Genomic DNA, 20543 nt, shown 5'->3' on the forward strand with positions numbered 1-20543 from the left:
GCATGACTGGATTATCAGCAAAAGAATCTTAGGAAAAGGCCCTGCCAATAAGGAGTCAAAGTCATGTGAAAGGGTCAGAGGAAGAAAGACCAAGGACTCAGTGTGGGAGGGACTTCCCAGACATACTGTACAACAGACAGAAAATAGGCACCTTCCTCACCGTCATGAGGAGTAATTCACATCCTGTGACATTGCTTTCTGTCCTTGATTATCTCAAATACAAGAAAATATTATCAATCAGCCTTTCTGAAAAGTACCAATACCAATGATCCACATTTCCTTTTCCTTCATTTGTCTGTTAACAGTGTTGATGTAAACCTTCCTGAAATAGAAGCCAGCACATTTCTTAAAATATTTTTTTGATGAGTGGTGCTCCCCACTTTCCCTTTCCTATTATTTCCCATGCCTCTCACAAGAAAAAGAAAAGAATTCAAAATTTTTTCCCCAATTGATCATGCTTTGGTTAGCGGGGGAGTTTTAAAGCTACCTTTCCCAATTTGGGTTATTTCCATAACAAACAAAAAGAACTATATTGCCAGTATTACTAAGAACATGCATAAAAGGATGCTTAATCCGTTTCGATAAGCTATTCACAGGCATAAAGAAACATTCAGAGAGGTTAGTCATTGTCATGAGAAGCTCAGGAAAACTATCACTTTCAAATGCAGTATTTAGGACACACTCCCGTGCATTGAGTCATCCCTCCAGCATTTGCAGAGCTGCCACTGACTAAGCAGAGGGGGTTGGCCGAAGGAGCTAGCCTTGTGTGACATGCCAGCCCAGGCCTGCCGATGAAAAGCATGTAGAAGGACATCGTGGAAAATTCCTAGGTCCTGAAATCCCAGCGCCAAGTAAGGGGAAGTTGCAGAGGTTGCAGTGCGGGTGCACAAGAAGGAAGGCTACAGAAGTACAGCACAGAAAGACTTCCAGGGCCCACGCTGCCAAAATGAGGCCTGGAGAACATTGATTTGCAGAGCAGCAGGACCGATGCCTTTCGAGATAGGGTACAGTGTTTCTGGATGCTGATGGAGCCTCTTGAAAGGTAGATCAATTTCTGGGGTCCCTTTTAGGGAGACTCTCACCCCGGGCAGGCTGCTGACCATCACCGCTGACCTGAGCACAGCTATATACAGAAGGATGACACCAGGAAGCCTAGGTCTGTGCCTTTGGAAAGAAAAGCATCACACTCAGAGAGTCTGGGGAGCTTTTATTGATATTAAGCAACAGATTCACAGGTGTCAATATAATATAGAAGCCAAACTTCATTTAAAGTCTATAACTGTAGGAAAGCTTATATATGACTTCCAGATCCTCACAAATCCATTTGTTTCAGAAAAGATTCTAAAGAAGAAGTCTGGAAAATCCTTAATTAAATTTTGGGATTTAGATGATGATGGGATACAGAATAAAGGAGGTCTCACAGATCTTTGGGGTTGATCGGAGGAAGGCCACATGGAGGAAGTGACTTAGGAATTTTCTTGTGAAAGTGTTGGAAACATACCAGCAGAGAGGTCTGAAGACAGTGAGGCTGTCCACAGCAGGCACGGGCTGGAATGCCCACAGGCGGCAGGTCAGTCTGCTTCATGCGCGGGTCTGGAGAAGAGCAGATCTGCTCAGAGCCAACCTTGGAATGAAGACCCCTGGCTGCTCTGGGTTGGCCTAGGGGATGTTCTGAGTATGACTACATTTCCTTTCTGAAGCAGAATCTGCCCTATTCCAGGAACCTAGGGTCTCTCAGAGATAAGGTTGTTCAAGAGAGACAGTAGCCTCCTGGGGATGCCTGGGATTAGGGAGTTCGGTCAGTGTGCCTCAATCTTTAAACTCATATTTGCATGGGTATTAAGTTTGTCCAAAAGGTGGGGATCAGAAGTTGTACAAAATGAATGATCTGCAATGCTCATTAAAAGGTACAGAGAGATGGAATTCCCTGGCAGTCCAGTGGTTAGGACTCTGCAATTTCACTGCTGAGGGACCGGGTTCAATCCCTGGTCGGGGAACTAAGGTCCCACAAGCCACGCGGCATGGCCAAAAAATAGGTAAATAAATAAATAAATAATTTTAAAATAATAATAATAAAATCATTGAAGAGCAATCCGCCTCTTCTTTGGTGGAGTCTGAGAGCACACAGGAATGCTGGTCAAGCCTGGAGGTTGTGCTGAGAACTTAAAAAAAAAGAAAAATGATACAGGGAGAAAAAGGAAAGATATGACAGAGGAAAGCATCTGAAAGAATAGATAAAATAGATTGAGCTAGAATAACAGGATTTAGTTTACTCTTTAAATTGAAGGCAAGCAATTAGCAATGAAGGGTAAATTTTCTAGTCCTTTCTACTCATACATTCAAAAGATGTAGAGTAATCAAAAATGCATGATATGTTCTCTGTTGTAGTTATCAGAGAGAACCAACCCCCGCACACACATTAAATCAGAATAAAGAAAAAAATGCTTCTGTGTGCAGGGAAAAAGAAAAAAAGGTCAATGCCAAGCAGAACAGGGTTACCTGGTGGTCCCAGAGGGGAACCTTTACCATGGCCCATAATTCAAGGTGGCTGATACAGACTAAAGGGGTTTAATTCCAGTGGACCAACATTTAGTGAGCACCTACTAAGCCTAAGGGCTGGAGACTGTGGAAACACAAAGATGAATAAGAAGACACTCCTCCCTTCTCAAGTTCACAGCCATCTTTTGGGAACCAGATCAGAACAGGAATAAGAAAGATATAAGTGAATCCAGTCTTTAGACATGTAATAAACCAACCTTAAAAATGCCAAACCGTTTGTTCAGAAGAACAGCAGTCTGTTCAAATGTAAGCCAAAGGCCGTAAGCTCTAAGGCCTGGCCAGTCTGCCAAATAGACATCACTTGTGATTTTAGGGATTCTGTGTTAAAAACATCAAATCACAACCCCTCTTAGTCCCCTGGAAACTCATAATCCACTGTTCAGCCTCGCTGAAGGTTTTCAGTATCTTGAGCAAGTCGTAATGTCTGAGTGCAGGCTCTGGAGTAAAGCCTGGATTCAAACTATGGCTCCCCTATCTGTTAACTGTGTCCTTGAGTAAGCATCTTCCCCTCTCAGTGCCTCAGTTACCTTATCTGTAAAATGGATACCTTCATCACAATATTGTTGAGAGAATTAAGTGACCGAACACTTGGAAAGCATTTAGAAGCATTTCTGGCACATAGTTAGCACTGAATAAATGTTAGCAACTTTTACTGTAGAGGCCCCTGACTAGGAAGTTCTCACTAATCCTTATCAACCAACACCCAAATAGGAAAGAGCAAGAAGAGCTATAGGTTTAGGAGGCTGGAGGTGAAGAGAAGCGGGGTTAAAAGAGTAGCAGGCTTCCCTGGTGGCGCAGTGGTTGAGAGTCCGCCTGCCGATGCAGGGGACACGGGTTCGTGCCCTGGTCCAGGAAGATCCCACATGCCGCAGAGCGGCTAGGCCCGTAAGCCATGGCCGCTGAGCCTGTGCGTCCGGAGCCTGTGCTCCGCGGTATTATTCATCATAGCCAAGAACTGGAAATAATGCAAATGTCTATCAACAGTAAAATGGATAAAGAAAATGTGCTACACCCACCCCTACATATATAGCAATGAAAATGAAAGAATTGTGTACACAGAAACATGAGTCTCACAGTGTTACTCCAAAGAAACCAGGCACAAACCCATTCAGTTTATATAAAGTTCAAACCACAAGCAAAACTAAATGATAAAGTTTAGGGATGCATATTTAGGCAGCAAACCTACTAAGAAAGGAAAGGAAGAGATTACCATGGAAGTTAGATTCGTTGTTAGGTTTGATGGTAGGTAAGGGGAGTGGGTATTGATCCATAGGTGGCGCAAGAAGGAACTTCTGGGTTTTTGGCAATGTTCTATTTCTTTTTTTTTTTTTTTTTTTTTGGTATGCGGGCCTCTCACCGTTGTGGCCTCTCCCGCTGCGGAGCACAGGCTCCAGTTTTAATGTTCTATTTCTTGACCAGGGTGGTGGTTTCATGAATATTTGCTTTGTGATAAGCCAGGGAGTTGTACATACTGGTTTTATGTACTTTGAAAACATCGGCTGTACCTCAGTCTCTGCTTCTACAGCCAACCTTCCTCAGTTCTTGAACACAATTTCATGTCTAGGACTTTTGTACTTACTTTGTCTTCTGCTTGGAAAGTTCTTCCTCCTCATCTTCCAAGAACTAATTTGGTCTGTTTTTATCACTGAGGTTTGACCTCAATGTCCCTTATTCAGTGAGACGTTGTAGCTCTGCCTTTTCTGCTCTGGCCTCCAGCCTCCAACCCCATCCTCAGCATTTCTGGCTTGTTTTCACTGCAGTTATTATTAAGTTCTGTTCTGGTGGTGGTGGTGGTGGTGTTACTTGTTACTGTTTGTCATCCACCTCTAGAATAAGCTCCACTCTGTGCAGGGTCCTTATCTGGCTTATTCATGACTGTAATCTTAGTGCCTAATTCAGCACCTGGCCACAGTAAACAATAAAAGATGCTACTGAATGAGTAAATTATTCTATTCCCATAGTGTGGCCCAGTGTCTGGCTCACGGTTAAGTGCATCACCTAGTATCTCTGATTGGTATAAGTAATGCTATTTGTGGTAACAGCATTGCTATAGTAATGCTATTCCCTTAACTCTGCATGGAATAGAAGCTTCTAGCGGTGTTTTCCTAGGGAACCCACCACATAAACAAATGTTACATGGATCAACGTGATTTCGTAAACGTCGCTTTTGGGCAAGACAAGACAAGCGACGCTGCGGCAGCTGTAGCAGGAGACTCAAGGAGGTAAATACTCCCAACGGTGAGGCGAAAGACGCGCGCCAACACATTCAACGCCGTCGTGGCCGCGCCTCCGCGGTTCTCCTTGCGCGCCTTCCGCTTCCGGTGACGCGTCAGCCCCGCGAGACGCCCAGCTCCGCCCGCCGGGCAACCGCGCCCGCCAGAATCCTTTGTCCAATCCCGGGCCCCGCCGCGGCCTCGCGCCTGCGTAGAGGAGAGAGGTGAGCGCCGCGTGGACGAGGGCCGCAGCTCGCGCCTGCGCGTCGGCTTCTCCCCAGCGATTGGCTCCTGCCTCCTAGGGACGCCACAGTTCAGTTTTCACTTTCTCTTCCCCCCACCTCCGCTTCCTGTGGGCGTGGGGTTTTACTTCCGGGTTCCAGCGTCAGTCACTGAGAAAGTCGACTTGTTACCTCAGGTGGAGCGGAGTTTCAGCGTTCGTGCCTTCCTATGACCCTCTGGGGCAGGAGCAGCGTTTGTTTGGCTGACGAGCGCGGCGAGGCCTGCAGGCTCCGAGCCTGGACGCCGGGTCCGCGTCACTCCCGCCAGCGCCTCGGAGCCGCCCCGCGACGCCCGGGCGGCTTTCTTGGCACAAGGGCGGAGAGGAAGGACTGTTTGCGACGTGGAGGGTCCCGCGCGCCGCTGACGAGCCTGTGCGAACGCGGGCCCTATGGAACCGGGAGGAGGGGAGTCGCTGCAAGGGGCGGCCCGAAGGCTCCCCGGCCCGGGGAGTTGGCCCGGGCGCGGCTGGTTGGCAGGGTCCGACGGGATCTGTCACGCTTGGCCTCGAGGGCCTGAGGGGAGGAAGCGCGTGTGGAGGCGCGGACAGCATTTTAGCATGGAGAGGAAACTGAACGCTTATCTTCGGTCCGCGGGGGCGGCGGCGGCGCACAGGACAGGTGAGACTGCCTCTCGTGGACGCCCACCCAGAGGGCAGGCGAGAGGAGCCCGTCCTCCGGGGCCGAGTGCCCGGCGTGGCCGCTCGGGTTGTGCGGGGTTCGTTGTTGTCATTTTATTTTTTAATGAAAAATTGAGTTCCAGTCGACTTTGCATGCTTCTCCTGGATGCTGAGTTGACTCACGCGTTCTTGCCTGGTAGCGCTGCTCTGGGTGGGAGGGGCGGGGGTCGGAGATTTTCAGAATCGCTTTTGCTTTGCTGCTTCGGCTCTGACTCCACCTGTGGCCGCTCTCAGCTGCTAACACACCGATCTGCACCTGTTTCTAGTCAGTCAGCGTCTTCCAGGTGTGTAAGGCGTCAGAATTCCTGTTTCCCCTTTCGGAGGCGGGAAGTGTAGGGCGGTTCAGCACTTCCTTTGAGTTGCCTGTGAGAGGACCGCTGCATCCTCGTGGACGTTGTTAAGAAGTGGCCAGCTGAAGCTTTCTTTGCTCCTTGGGTTGGGACTGGCAGTGAAGTACTTTTCTAAGGATTCTTGGTTAAGGCCGCACCTCCGCTTTCCTTCTGCATAGACTTCATTGGCCGTGTGTGACCTTTTCTTTTTTAAAGTAGGCATAGAAGAGGTCTTTCCCCAGGGAGGGTCATTTAGCTGAAAACAGAAGTAGCGCGTCATCGTAGGTTGGTCCATTCAACCCAGCAGTTTGTCTGAAGGTGGCACCAAGCAGCATTTGTGGGAGAACGTGGCACATTAACCTCAAAATTGGGGGGAAGATCCTTTGAAAATCCTCAAGTTTCTCTTAATCACCACTTGTCTATTTGAAATCCATATATTTAAATACACCTCTTTTACCCTTTATTCTCCCTGTAAGGTAAAATTAGAACAGTTAGGTTTTTGAAAATATATTCCAGACGTTAAGTGCTGTGCAAGCGTACGGTGTTATTGCAGTAACGTTGGTGATCCAAGGGCCCACGGTGTTCCCCTGAAAAAGCATTAGAAGGGGAAAGGGGTTTGGATATATTTAATAGTATAGGCTCTGAGATTGGTAGTAAGCTTACTCAGGAGGTTTATAACAAAGCTGCTATTCCTTAATAGTGTAAAAATACTTTTCTGTTGAAAAACTGCCTTCTAGAACCAGATAGCTCTATACAGTATACTCAGTACAACAGTAAATAACTCAGACTGGAGAAAAATTAAAAGTGACACAGTGTTCACAACTATTTTAAGGAAGACAAAGAACAGTGTTTGAAATTTTGTGTTTTCAGGACATTTGTCCAAGTGTAACCAGTTCTTTTTTAAAAAGAGCTGTATCAGGAGCATCTCCTGTAATCCAGACATAGTTGCTTAAGTGAATTAAAATCTGCAAAGTGTCTAAAAACTTAACTGAGACGTAGTGTTTGTTAAATAAATGCAGTGTGATATATCTATTTAGTGTAATTAAATAGATATGACATCTGTTTGTCAAATGAGTCTTTCATTCCTCTACTGATGGACGTTTAAATTATTTTCAAGTTTTCCCTTATAACTAAAATGCTGCAGTGATTTTTTTGCCATTATAAGCAGTGTTTCATGCGCTCATCATAGTATTTCTATGAATCGTAGACTTGATTGCTTCTGAGAGTGATGGATAATAACGCTATTAAATTACCCTCAAATGATTGTACCTTTTTATATTCACTTTCTCAAAAGATGTGTTTTGTCTCCCCACTAGCCAGCACCGGATGGTAATATTTTACTAATTTTCTAATAGTTGAAATAACATCTCATTTAAATGTTTATCTTCCTTGGATAGTAGGAAAATTAAGCATTTTTGGCCAGGTCATATACTTTGCTGATTTTTTTTTTTAATTGAGTTCTGAATTTTCTTCTTTTCTTTGACCCATTTATCTACTACCACACTGTTTTAATTATTGTAGCTTTATAATATAGTTTGGTACTTTCTTTTGAAAAAAGTTTTGGGCTCTTCTTTTGCATTTTTCTTCCAGATGAAATTTAAAATCATCTTTTCAAGTTCTGTAGAAAATCTTGCTGGGATAGATATTGTTTGTGATTGCATTGAATTTATAGATTAATTTGAGAAGAGACATTCTTTTGAGTTTTTTCTTCTAAGAGGATAGGTATGCCTCCTTGTTTCTTCTGTTAAAATTTTTGTTGTGAAATATACCATTTGTATATACTGTTTTAAAAAACAAAAACAAAAAACTGTATCTGTGTACTCTGCTTAATAGACCATCACAAGTACCTTAGAAGCCTTTGGTGTGTGCCTTTCTCCAGAAACAAAGGATTCTCTGCCCCCATCACCATGGTCGTCCTGAATTTTGTGTTAATTATCCCTTTGCTTTTCTTTACAGTTTTATCAACCATATATGTATCCTTACCCAACATATTGTTTCCTTTCACCTGTTTTTGAACTTTAAGTAGAATCATATTGTGTACTCTGTGAATTACTTTCGTTAAACGTTATGTTTCTGAGATCCATTCCTGTTGAAGCATGTACCTATAGCTCAATTCAGAAACTTGAGGACTCCTTCACAGTTCTAGGAAGTATTGAGGACCACAAAGATCCTTTGTGGATCATATTGTGGATCAATATTATATTAGATATTGAAACCAACCAATTTTAAACGTAGATATTGGTATATTTACATATACCATTAAGTATATGGTGTATTGCTTATAGAGGTGTATACCTCTAAAAAATACTACTACTAATAATAGTAAACCTACTACATCTTAAACAGCATTTTTAATGAAAAATAACTGTGTTCCAAAACCCAGAATAAGTTAGTGGCAAGAGTGTTTTTGTTTTACGTTTTCGCAAATATATTTAATGACTAGAGTCTCATGTTTGCTTCTGCACTCAGTTAGTTGCAATATACTGTTTTAGTTGAAGTATATGAAAAAATCCGGCCTCACTGAGCTGTATGTTTAGAAGAGGGAGGAATATTTTAATATTCTTTTAAATAGTTATATTTTTCTTTAATACTCATCAAAACCTAATAGTTTCTTAAAGGTTAGCTGAAGTATAGAGTTTGGAATCAATGAACTTCTCAAACTATGCGATATTAAAACCTATTGGTCTAGCTTGCATTTTTTTAAACATCTTTATTGGAGTATAATTGCTTTACAATGGTGTGTTCGTTTCTTCTTTATAACAGAGTGAACCAGCTATACATATACATATATCCCCATATCTCCTCCCTCTTGCATCTCCCTCCCACACTCCCTATCCCACCCCTCTAGGTGGTCACAAAGCACCGAGCTGATCTCCCTGTGCTATGCAGCTGCTTCCCACTAGCTATCTGTGTTACATTTGGTAGTATATATAAGTCCATGCCACTCTTTCACTTCATCCCAGCTTACCCTTTCCCCTCCCCGTGTCCTCAAGTCCATTCTCTACGTCTGCATCTTTATTCCTGTCTTGCCCCTAGGTTCTTCAGAACTTTTTTTTTTTAAAGACTCCATATATATGTGTTATTGCACGGTATTTGTTTTTCTCTTTCTGACTTACTTCACTCTGTATGACAGACTCTAGGTCCATCCACCTCACTACAAATAACTCAGTTTTGTTTCCTTTTAGGGCTAAGTAATATTCCATTGTATATATGTGCCACTTCTTTATCCATTCATCTGTCAGTGGACACTTAGGTTGCTTCCATGTCCTGGCTATTGTAAACAGAGCTGCAGTGAACATTGTGGTACATGACTCTTTTTGAATTATGGTTTTCTCAGGTATATGCCCAGTAGTGGGATTGCTGGGTCGTATGGTAGTTCTAATTTTAGCTTTTGAAGGAACCTCCATACTGTTCTCCATAGTGGCTGTATCAATTTACATTTCCACCAACAGTGCAAGAGGCTTCCCTTTTCTCCACACCCTCTCCAGCATTTATTGTTTGTAGATTCTTTGATGATGGCCATTCTGACTGGTGTGAGGTGATACCTTATTGTAGTTTTGATTTGTATTTCTCTAATGATTAATGATGTTGAGCATCCTTTCATGTGTTTGTTGGCAATCTGTATATCTTCTTTGAGAAATGTCTATTTAGGTCTCGTGTCCACTTTTGGATTGGGTTGTTTGTTTTTTTGATACTGAGCTGCATGAGCTGCTTGTAAATTTTGGAGATTAATCCTTTGTCAGTTGCTTCATTTGCAAATATTTTCTCCCATTCTGAGGGTTGTCTTTTCATCTTGTTTGTGTTTTCCTTTGCTGTGTAAAAGCTTTTAAGTTTCATCAGGTCCCATTTGTTTATTTTTGTTTTTATTTCCATTACTCTAGGAGGTGGGTCAAAAAGGATCTTGCTGTGATGTATGTCATAGAGTGTTCTGCCTATGTTTTCCTCTAAGAGTTTTATAGTGTATGACCTTACATTTAGGTCTTTAATCCATTTTGAGTTTATTTTTGTTTATGTTGTTAGGGAGTGTTCTAATTTCCTTCTTTTACATGTAGCTGTCCAGTTTTTCCCAGCACCACTTATTGAAGAGGCTGTCTTTTCTCCATTGTATATTCTTGCCTCCTTTATCAAAAATAAGGTGACCATATGTGCGTGGGTTTATCTCTGGGCTTTCTGTCCTGTTCCATTGATCTATATTTCTGTTTTTGTGCCAGTACCATACTGTCTTGATTACTGTAGCTTTGTAGTACAGTCTGAAGTCACGGAGCCTGATTCCTCGAGCTCCGTTTTTCTTTCTCAAGATTGCTTTGGCTATTCGGGGTCTTTTGTGTTTCCATACAAATTGTGAAATTTTATGTTCTAGTTCTGTGAAGAATGCCATTGGTAGTTTGATAAGGATTGCATTGAATCTGTAGATTGCTTTGGGTAGTAGAGTCATTTTCACAATGTTGATTCTCCCAATCCAAGAACGTGGTATATCTCTCCATCTGTTGGTATCATCTTTAATTTCTTTCATCAGTGCCTTATAGTTTTCTGCATACAGGTCTTTTGTGTCCTTAGGTAGGTTTATTCCTAGGTATTTTATTCTTTTTGTTGCAGTGGTAAATGTGAGTGTTTCCTTAATTTCTCTTTCAGATTTTTTATCATTAGTTTATAGGAATGCAAGAGATTTCTGTGCATAAATTTTGTATCCTGCTACATTGCCAGATTCACTGATTAGCTCTAGTAGTTTTCTGGTAGAGTGTTTAGGATTCTCTATAGTATTATGTCATCAGCAGACAGTGACAGCTTTGCTTCTACTTTTCTGGTTTGGATTCCTTTTATTTCTTCTTCTTCTCTGATTGCTGTGGCTAAAACTTCCAAAACTGTGTTGAATAATAGTGGTGAGAGTGGGCAACCTTGTTTTGTTACTGATCTTAGAGGAAATGGTTTCAGTTTTTCACCATTGAGAATGATGCTGTCTGTGGGTTTGTCATATATGGCCTTTATTATGTTGAGGTAAGCTCTCTCTGTGCCTACTTTCTGGAGGGTTTTTATCATAAATGGGTGTTGAATTTTTTCAGAAGCTTTTTCTGCATCTCTTGAGATGGTCATATGCTCTTTCTCCTTCAGTTTGTTAATATGGTGTATCACATTGATTGACTTTTGTATATTGAAGAATCCTTGCATTCCTGGGATAAACCCCAGTTGATCATGGTGTATGATCCTTTTAATGTGCTGTTGGATTCTGTTTGCTAGTATTTTGTTGAGGATTTTTGCATCTATGTTCATCAGTGATATTGGCCTGTAGTTTTCTTCCTTTGTGACATGTTTGTCTGGTAGCTTGCACTTTAAAGGGATCTTTCACCCATGCATTGGTCATGAGGAAGATACTAGTTCACTGAATTATGTAGATTTCCCAAATGATGGCACATTTCAATATATAATACCAAAAACTCACTTACATTATCATCACCACTTTGAGAACCACACCTGTGATTCATTCGTTTTTGTTGAAGTATAATAATCTACTCTAAGAATATATTATACGTTGATCCATTTTATTCTTTATGAACATATTGGTTATTACCAACATTTGGGCCATTATAATTAGTGGAGCCATAAATGCTCTCAGTCATCTCCAAGTGCATATACACAGTACTGTTGATCGGGCATATTTGTAGTGGAAGTGCTAGATCCATTGGGAGGATATTTGCATGTTCAATTTCATTAGATAATATCTAACTTTCCCCAGATGGTGATTCTGATTTATACTCCACCAGTTGTGAATGAAACCTCCCTTTGCTCACCATTCTCTCTACATATGGCATTGTCCAACTTTTAAAATCTTTGCTGGTCTGGTAGAAGTGAAATGATATATTACTGTGGTTTTAAACTGCATTTCTCTGATTACTTAAAAGAAACGCAGGGCTGTTTTCTACAGGCTGCTTGTTTTTTCTTACTAATATCTACGAATTAAAATGAAATATGTTATATGTACTAGTTGATGAACTCTTCCTGTTGCTAAAAAAGTTACTAGGATCATTTATTTAAACAATTTAAAAACATGTAAAGGCATACGTTGAAGAAAGTCTTTCTTCCCTGTACCTGTCCAGCTCATTCCCCCAGTGTATTTTTTGATATTCCTCCTTCTTACTGTAATTTCTGCTATTATGCTCCTTTATTTTGCTCCACTTTTCAGCATATTCTAGAAGTCTTCACAAATCAGTATAGAGGAAGCATACTCATTCTATAGAGTAGGAAAAGCAGTTTTCTACTTTGTGGCTGTACCAGTTTTACCTAATCTGTAGTAGATAGAGTATTTGATATTTTTCTAATCTTTTGCTATTAAAAAAAACAAAACAGTGGTGCATGGAGTAACTTTGTAGAGTTGTCATTTTGTATGTGAGATTTCTATACAGTTAATTTCCAAAACTGATTGTTGGGTCAATATGTAAATGCTTTTGAAATTTTGGTAAATATTGCCAAATTGCTTTTCCTTGGATTCTGCACTCTTACCTGCAGTATACCTAAGTGACTATTTTTCCTAAAACCTCGCCTCACGGAATATGCTTATACATTTATAGGTTTTGATAGTGTGATCAGTGAAAAGTGGTATCAGTTTATTTGAATTTACATTTTCTTGGACTGTTTGAGCATCTTTATATATGCTTAAAGGTCTTTCCCCCCTCTTTTTTTGTACTAACTGCTCATATTCTTTGTCCATTTTTCTGTTTTTTATTGGGTTGTTGAACTTTGGGACTTCTTTACATACTCTAGGTACTAATCTTTTGACAGTTAAGTAGGTTGCAAATTCTTTTTCTCTTTGTGGTGCTAGTAATTCTTAATTTTAAACATTCTTATTTCATGTCTGTATATTTAGAATTGTTATTTGTGGGTAGTTTGGAGTATAGCTGTAATTTTAACTTTATTCACATATGGATAACCAGTTGTGGTAGAAATTACCATTGAATCCACTTGGGTTTGAAGTTTTGGTGGTGGCAGATTCTTGACTAGTGATTTAATTTTTTTAATGGTAGCAGGATTACTTAGATTCTTAAAGAAAATTATGTCAGTTTTGGTAGATTAGATTTTTTCTAGGACTCTGTCCATTTTGTCTAAATTTGTAATATTTATTGGTACAGAGTTGTTAAAAGTGCCCTCTTCCTATTTTTAATGTCTGAAGAATGTGTAATTATGTCTCCTTTTTTCATTTCTGATAATGCATATTTCTGTTCCCAACTCCCCTCCTCCTTTTCTATTAATTCATCTTGCCTGTAGTTTATCATCGATCTTAGTCTTTTTAGTGAATCCTGTTTTAGCTTTGTGATTATCTCTATCATGTCTTTGTTTTTATTTTTTAATTCTTTTTTTATTTATTTGTTTATATTTTATACTCAGCTGCGTCGGGTCTTTGTTGCTGTGTGCGGGCTGTCTCTAGTTGCGGTGAGATGGGACTACTCTTCGTTGTGGTGTGCAGGCTTCTCGTTGCGGTGGCTTCTCTTGTTGCGGAGCACAGGCTCTAGGCTCGCAGGCTTCAGTAGTTGTGGCACGTGGGCTCAGTAGTTTGGCTTGCAGACTCAGTAGTTGTGGCACATGGGCTTAGTTGCTCTGCAGCATGTGGGATCTTCCCAGACCAAGGCTTGAACCTGTGTCCCCTGCGTTGGCAGGTAGATTCTTAAGCACTGAGCTACCAGGGAAGTCTTATCATATATTTCTTTTTGTGTTTATTTTTTGTTTTTTCATTTATTAAACTATTTTTGAGATAGCTATAGATTTGTATGCATGTGTATGCTTTAGATATGCTTATTTTAAAGAGCATCAGTTGGAATTTTAATGCAATTTTCAAACATGTTTAGCTGGGATATAGCCTATTTACATTTGCTACAGTTGCTCTTATTTTTGCTTTCTATTTGTCCTGGCTGTTTTATATTTCTTTTTTCTCCTTTTTTGTTATTTTTTTAAAATAGCTATTTAATATCTTATATCATTTCATTTTCCCCGTATATTATTTCAGAAGTTTTATACTTTTTTCTCTTTTTATAGTTATCCTAGAAATATCATGCATCCTTGACTTTTCAAAATCTAAAAATAACCAGTAGGGCTTCCCTGGTGGCGCAGGGGTTGGGGGTCCGCCTGCTGATGCAGGGGACACGGGTTCGTGCGCCGGTCCGGGAGGATCCCACGTGCCGCAGAGCGGCTGGGCCCGTGGGCCATGGCCGCTGGGCCTGCGCGTCCGGGGCCTGTGCTCCGCAACAGTAGAGGCCGCGGTGGTGAGAGGCCCGTGTACCGCAAAAAAAAAAATTTTTTAAATAATAAAAATAACCAATATCTTTACCTTCCTCTTAGATAATACAAGAACCTTAGTAGTTTAATTTTATTCAGCTCCTCATGACTTAACATGTTATTATTATGTAGTTTAATTTTTTTTTAATATTCTTACAAGACAGAAGGAGACCTGTTTAGAATTGTTATTGTGTTTTGCCGTCAGTCCTTTTTTATATTTCCCACATTTTTGCTACTTTCTCTATTATTCATTGATTGTTTTATCTTTTAGACCATCCACCTAGGGCCATTTTCCTTCTGCTTAAAGTCTATCCTTTAGAATAGATGAACTCTCTTAGTTTGTGTTTACCTGAAAGTGTCTTTGTTTCACCATCACTTAAGGGAGATGTTTTTGCTGAATATGGCAGTTTAGGTTGGCAGTTATTTTCTTGTAGCAATTTGAAGATCTCATTCCTCTGTCTTTTGGTTTCCATTATTGCTATTGAAAAGTCACCTGTCAGTCTTTCAGTTCCTTGTCTCTGGCTGCTTTAATATTTTTCCCTTTGTCTTTAGCTTTCTGCTGTTTCACTGTATCTATATTTATCTTGCTTGGGTTTATTTGGCTTTTTTAAGTCTGTAAATTGGAGGTGTTTTGAAATGTGTTTATTGACTTATTCATAATTCCTAAACTGTGAATTTCCATTTTTATGTTCTGTTGATCTGTTTGTCTTAATGTATAAATAAATCTTTTATAACCTTCATAGTAAATATTTTCTCCTGGTCTTTTGCTTTTCTTTTCCTTTGTTTCCCACAGTTTCCCCAACAGACTGCATTGCCAAACTCGTGGATTTTTGATAATCTGATAAGTGAAAAGTGAACCTTGACAATAAAACTCTGGAACTGGTCTTTTGAGAGGAGTAGGACTGCAACTACTCTTTCAGTTTTTTCATCGTAATTGGTCTATTCAGATGTTTCTTCCACTTAGACCAATGTTAGTAAATTATATTTTTATAACTTTCAAATTTATTGGTATAGTGTGTGATAATTTATTATTTTAGAAATTTTTCCCTGTATTTGTGGTTAGCCTCCTTTTGTTGATATTTAATTTTTTCTCTTTATTGATTATATTTGCTAAAGGTTACTTATTCCAAAAGAACCAGTTTGGGGACTTCCCTGGCGGTCCAGTGGTTAGGGCTTCACCTTCCAATGCAGGGGGTGTGGGTTCAACCCCTGGTGGGGGAGCTAAGATCCCACATGCCTCATGGCTGGCGGGGGTGGGGGGGGACAAAAACCATAAAACAGAAGCAATATTGTAACAAATTCAGTAAAGAGTTTTTTAAAGAAATGGTCCACATTAAAAAAAATCTTTTTTTTAAAAAAAAGAACTAGGTTTTGGTTTTTATTGTTTAACTCAATTGGCCTTTTGTTTTTAAATTTGGCCTCTCTTTTTATTTATGAATTTTCTAAGAAGTGTCTGGGGCATACTTTCTGTTTTCTCTTAAGAATTGAGTAACACTTAATTGGATAACTAAATCCCTTGGTAATATTCTGTGTTAAAGACTCTGCCCTCCTTGGTACGGTGAAATAGACCCTGTTTAGAACCTTTGGGTACACCTGCTTCCTCATTAACTATTCAAGACCCCAACTCCTGAGGCCTGTTTTGACCAGTTGAAGCACCTGCTTCACCCTGTGGTTATCCTCCACTTCTCTATGAGCCACCTTTAGTAAATAGGCCTATTCTCTGCCCAGGGCATTTGTGATGGGATATATCTAGGGGTGGTGGTGATTAAAAAAAAATCATTGTTATGGTATGGATTAGATGTCACTTTCCCTTTTGTTATATGTGATAATCAAAATAATCTAAAGCAGGTCTTAAAATGTAATTGACCCTGAGAGAAATTTAGTCTTAGGATTTTCTTGGAAGAAGGACAAAACTACTTAACAGTATCTTTGTAGTGTATAAATACAGTAATGAGTTTAATGCAGCCATTCATTGCAGGCTGATAGTTTAATGCTGAAGCACAAATTAGTAAACGTGGTTTGATGAGCCAGAGCAAAGGCCGGTTCCTTTATACAGATGTCTGAAAATGGCACCATATCAACTTCGAAGTGATTCTAATAAAAAGTGCATAATCTTGAATATGGAAAGTATGTTCTCCAAAGAATCTGTTGACTTTTTACACAGCATAGCAAGAAAGAAAACAAAATATGATATGAGATTATAAGCATCTGTCTGATATATAGAAATCTTTTTTATAGTAGAAATGGATTTTGAAAATGTTCAAACAGTCTTCAAAAATTGAATATTAAGTCTAAAAGTAAGCCACAGTTAAATGAAACAATCATAGTACAAAGGGATTTTTAGCAATGGAAATAATTTTTTTTTACTTTTGAATTTTCTTTATATTTTTATATAGCAGGTTCTTATTAGTTATCCATTTTATACATATTAGTGTATACATGTCAATCCCAATCTCCCAATTCATCACACCACTACCACCCGCAGCCAATTTTCCCCCTAGCAGTGGAAATAATTTTTTAAAGTTTTTAAGAAGAAGGCAGTTGCTCTCCCATTGCATATGTTAAATATGCAAAGTGATTTTGCTATTTTCAATAGTAATTAATCTACGTGATTCTTTATGAATTTAAGTAATTTCCTTTGTGAGTTAAGGTCTTCCTGTATGTTTTCTATTTGTACAATACCATAGCGGCAATGATTCTCTAGGAACTCCTGATTAGTTTTCCGCTAGCAAGTGCAGATACGGTCCAGGAAATGCATATGGATGTCTTAGATTACTTGGTTAAAACATAAGCCAAAAGGAAAGACGTCCTTAGATCAGGCCAAACACCACACACACACACACACACACACACACGCACACACGCACACACACGCACACACGCACACACGCACACACACACTCCAACTTTATTTTTCATGAGTTTTGTTAGGGCTGTGTGGCTTAGTGGGAGGGACAAGCACCCCATCCCAACCCTGGGTGCTGGTATCAGCATCTCCTGGGCATATATGGAGTATCCAAAACCATATTCAGTAGACCTTTTATTTTTGTAAATTACAGAGCAAAGCCCCATGAAACTATAATCAGCGAGTTTACTAGACAATAATGGGAAAGCTTTATAGCAGCGGTGAGTTAGAATAACTTGGGGTCACTGTGGTGAAAAGACATGGATTTCGGTTTAGGTCTAGGATTTGCAATCCAGAATGGTTACTGAATAACCTGCAGGCAAGACCTTCGAGGGAATTGAAGCTTGGAGCGATCGTTGTAAAATAACAATAAAACTGTCCACCTAAGAGTATTGGGAGACGTCAGAAACAGGGAACTGAGGACACTCTGCTTGTCCAGCCCTCGGACCAGACTGCGGCTCCCCGAGCCGGCGCACGGCCAGGTAGCCTGGCTGTGCGCGTGTGCGCGGCTCGCGGTTCGCCACCCGCCCTCGTTGACTTTTAAAGGCACAACCCGCGCCGCCCCCGCCACACTGGCTTTCGCTGGCAGGAGGGGGCCGGAGGGGCCAGCTGGGCAGAGGGACAGCCCCCTCCGCCACACGCCATGAGGTGAGGAGGAGGGGCCGGCCCTAACCCCCACCCAGCCAGGGGCTCCTGGAGACACCTGCGTCTGGGGCCTCCCACCTGGCCGGTGAGCTGCCTGCCAGACAACTGGGTGACGAGGAGACTGGGAGAAGGGACGGACTAGGTGTCCCACCTTCAGGGGGCTTTGGGGAGTGAAGCTTTGGTGGGGCCGCCGAGGTAGGTGGTGAACAAACGGTTGTATGTACTTAAGGGTTTACGGAGCGCCTTTGCCTCCTGACTCATGGGATTCTGCGAGCGTGGAGTGGAGAAACCCTTGCCGAACTGCCAGAGAGATGGCATCACTCTTTACAACTCTTCTGTGTGTGTAGACTTACAGTATTTTAGGAAATCTTTTGAATTGTAAAGCAGTGATTCCAAATGGACTTTTGCACTTCAAATAATAGCAAGGGTATCTTGGTTTTTATTCTTTCTGTGGGTGATTATCTTGACATTAGAAAACATTTAAACTTTTGTACATGGTAGACTTTTTTTAATTTAAGAAATTTTTAAAGTTTAAAAATTTTTAAGAACTTAAAAATTGTTATAAAAATCATACATTTCTCATTCTGTAGTATTTTCTATTTTTTAATAGAGAAGCTTTATCTTATGGGTCTCTTACTGTTTTGGCTTATGGGAAATGCTATTTCCATTCATTTACTTTGTGTTCATTTTAAAAACTAACTTGCTACTACTTAGGGCCATGGAAGATCTTTTTTTCCAAAATGAAAATAGCTTTAGTTCCCCAGATTATATTTATGCTTACGTAAAATTTCAGATAATACGTAAAGCTGTAAAAAGAATGAAACAGGAATTACCTGTACTTGACCTACCCAAAGATAACTTGGTAGAGCGTTGAGTACTGTGGTGCTAGGAGCTCTGCTGGGTACTGAAGGTCTTTGTGAGCAAGACAAAGAGTATCTGCCTCTGTGGACCTTACATTCTGCTGGGGAAGATGGACACACACACACACCCAAAAGTAAATTGACAAAATAGCTGTATGTTGTAATGAGTGATTTAAAGAAAATACCTACTTTAGGTGGGGTGATCAGAGGAGGTTTATCTGAGGGAATAACTTGAGATTTCACTCAAAGAAGAGAGGGAGCTAAGCCGAGGGCAAAACAGGAGAGCGAGCGTTTCAGTCAGAAATAACAGCAAGTGCAAAGGCCTGAAAAGAGCAAAGAGCTTGAATGGAAAGACCAGGGTAGCTGGACCGTAGTAGTAAGCCAGAGGAGGGAGGATCAGGTGAGGTGGAGGAAGCAAGCAGGGGTCAGATTTCACAGGGCCATGGCAGGGAGTGTGTGTTGTATTCTGGGGGCAACGAGAAGCCGCTAAGGGTTTAAGTAGAGAAGTGAAGTGATTTGGAATATGGATTGATTCATTCAATACATGAAATGTTTATTGAAACCTTACTGTGTACCAGGCACTGTTCTGGGCACTGGGGTACAGCATGGAAAAGGATAAATTCCTGTATTCATGAAGCTAATAATCTAGTGGTGGGCGCATAATCAAATAAAAAAGAAAAACATCAGATAAGCATTATACAGATGATGACCATTGTTTAAATCATAGTATATGTTCTTAAGACTTTGTGTATATATATACATACTTCTCCTTTGTTATCAGCTTTTCTTTCCCCTAAACAACTTATGGTAGGATTTTTTCTGTGTTACATTAAATGAACAGCTTTCTTTTATTTGGAAGCATCAATTTGTTTTGTAGATTAAGTATGGCCAAAATAATACTACATAAATGAAAAAAATACTGTGCAGCAACAAAAACTTATCTAAGTCATCTGTTTGGAAAGAAGTATATAGTAACTTCCTTTGGACAGTCTGACATGTGGCTCTCCTGCCTCATCCCATGTTCCAGCAGCCCCTCATGATAACTTTGACCTGTTAATGTGGTTAGTTAAATTTATGGATTTCCTATTTATTGAACCAATTCATACATTCCTAAAATGTACCTTAATTGACTTCTGTTATTATATTAGTGTCCTGATGGATTCCCTTTGCCAATACATATATTTTAGGATTTTAGTATCAATATTCGTGAGATCTATAGTTTCCTTTCTTAGTATTTTCTTTGTCAGATTTTGGTGTTAGCATTTGACTGCTTTATAAAAAAAATCGGGAAGCTCTTTTTCTGAGTTTTGGAACAGATTAAATTGCATAAGTATTATTCTTTCATTTAATTATCAAATACATATTTACTGAACATTCACTGCGTGCCAGGCATTGGGCTGATGCTGGGTAATCACAAGTAGACAAAACAGACATGATTCCTGTCCTCATAAGGCTTGGTTTATTAGGTAAATAGACATTAGTGAAATAATTATGATTATGTAATTATAAACCATGATAAATACTCTGAAAGAAATCGTTGAAGATCTACTTTGACTGTTCTTTTCATGTATTTGAGTAAATGGTTATTGCGTTAATACACACTAAAAATTAATTCTTTTAAAATTAATATTTGTTGAAGATTTGATATGTAATTAGTTCTGTGATAAATACATAAGTAAATAAAATGAGGTCTTCATAATTATAAAAGTTAAAATAAAAATAATGGTGATAGTAGCTACCATGGTAGGTGGTATATTGCACATTTTTTGATTGAAGAAATTAAGACTTACATTAAGTAGACACTTCAGTTAT

The sequence above is a fragment of the Delphinapterus leucas genome, chromosome 8 (assembly GCF_059928025.1).
Source record: "Delphinapterus leucas isolate spDelLeu-1000000601 "Yukka" chromosome 8, BTC_Dleu_Yukka2, whole genome shotgun sequence".
In the NCBI taxonomy this organism is placed as follows: domain Eukaryota; kingdom Metazoa; phylum Chordata; class Mammalia; order Artiodactyla; family Monodontidae; genus Delphinapterus; species Delphinapterus leucas.